The sequence below is a fragment of the Grammomys surdaster genome, unplaced genomic scaffold (assembly GCF_004785775.1).
Source record: "Grammomys surdaster isolate TR1022 unplaced genomic scaffold, NIH_TR_1.0 206, whole genome shotgun sequence".
Lineage (NCBI taxonomy): Eukaryota > Metazoa > Chordata > Mammalia > Rodentia > Muridae > Grammomys > Grammomys surdaster.
The window spans coordinates 4,895,256-4,897,437 of NW_021604651.1; positions in this window are offsets into that span (position 1 = coordinate 4,895,256).

A 2,182-nucleotide genomic window follows, 5' to 3' on the forward strand; every position below is an offset into this window, starting at 1 on the left:
TTTCCATCTGCTATCAAATGCTCAATGCAGGGCTGAACCCGCAAGTGTTTCAGTAGACTCCAGATTCGTGAACTAATTTTAGGGCAAAAGTATTTGGGTTCCTTTCTGTCCAAGTTTGGTTTCTATTTCTTTAGTAAACACTCATGGCCAAAACAACTTGGGGAAGAAAGGGTTTGTTTCTTTATGCACTCCAGTCATAGTCATGCATGAAGGAAGTCAGGGAAGGAACCCAAGGTGGGAATCTGTAAGCAGGAATTGAAGCAGAGGCCATGAGGCCACTTCCTAGCTTGCTCCCCATGGCTTGCTCTACTTGCTTTTTTGTACTCCCAGTACCATCTCCCCCAGAGTGACACTGTCCACAGTGTCCTGGCCCCTCCCACATCATTCACTAATCAAGAATCTGTCCCACAAACTTACATATAGGCCAATCCTGTGGAGGCATTTTTCTCTGTGAAAGTTCCCCCTTCCTAGATGGCCCTAGTTTATCTCAAAGTGACAAAAACCAGATCAGGACACTGTCTCATAGGTTCCAAGTGTATGGTGTAGTAACTGACTCTTTAGAATTCTTGGAGAAAACAAAAATAATCTGGCCTATTAGATACTGGTGTGTGATTGGTAGATTTACTACCTAGTTAATAAACTCTTATGTACCGTTGGCCTGAACTTTAAGAGAGAGTTGAGGGCTATGGAGGAAGCTCGGTTGGTAAAGTTCCCATGACAGCATGGGAACTTCAGTTCAGATTCCAGGCACCCATATATTTAAACAAACAAACAAACAAACAAACAAAAGCAGGTATGGCATGCAAACCTACAATCCTAGTGAAGGAGCGGTAGAGACGGAGGATGCCCAGGAGTTTCCTGGCCAGCCAGGCTAAACCAAATTGGTGATCTCCTGATTCAGTGAGAAACTGCCTCGAAACACAAAATGAGGACAAACCATGGAAGGCATCTACTGTTGACCTTTAGCCTCCCATACACATGCACACACATACCCACAAATACCTACACCAGGTATATCAGGGGAGAGAGGCTGCTTTCCCCAGAGTGGCTCTCCCGCTCCACAGCAGAAAAGAAAGCCAAGCACACCACAGTCATGGCTACAGCTGTCTGAGGTTTTACTTTTTAAAATCATTTTAGATTTTAGTTTCCCTCTGTTATTATGTATGTATATGCAGTGTATGATGTCTATGTGCAGGTATGTATGCTGTGGCATACATGTAGACATTAGAGGACAACTTTGTACAATCATTTCACTCCATAGACCTTCGAAGATCTGGGGATCAAACTCAAATTGTTAGGCTTGTACAACAACCTCCTTTACCTACAGAGCCATCTTCTAGGCCCCTGGTGTTGGTTTTGTTGTTGTTGGTTTCTTTGGTTTGGCTTTTTTATCATATAACTATTTCATGTATGGGTAGACTTTTCCACTTGAAGACTCAATTTATGTCAAGACAGAAGAATGTTATTCCTGCCATATGGAAAAGTTCATCTAACCAAGATGGTCTACTGGCAACCATCCAGCCTTCCCATGTTAAAAGGATCATGTTTTATCTTTTTAACATCCTAACCTGACTCTTCAAAGACAATGAGCAGTCAGTAACACTGTTGATACAACTCAGCTGATCCTACAATGAGAGCAGCTCCTCTGAGGTTCCTAAGCTTCTAGGAGAGCCCAAGCCCCAACTACTAGCCATGTGTATGTCTGGTGGCATGAACTGATCTCCTGCTGAAACAAAAAAGCCCTTCATTATTGTCAATACCACAAATAGTTCTCATTCTTTTAGCTCAGCTTGATCACTGATGCTTAGCACACCGATGTTTTCTTGATGCCTCACCTAACCAAGTGAACAAGATTGCAGGATTGAATACTTGGAGACTGGAATATATCTGAAAGATAAGCAGCTACAAGGTTGGGGAAGTGGATCACTGATCAACAGCATTTGCTGTTCTTGAAGAACATTACAGTTTGGTTCCTAAAGCTCACACTGGCCAATTCACATATGCCCAGAACTCAAACTCGAGCTAACTCCCCTCTTGCTTTAGATTGCCCAAACATACCTCCAAACAGGATGTTCTCTCCTTGCTACACTTCCATCTTTGGGCAAATATTTCTCCTATACAGCAAAGGAAGGCACCTTTCATCTTTTACTGGGTTGACCACCTAAGCATTAATTCTAACATT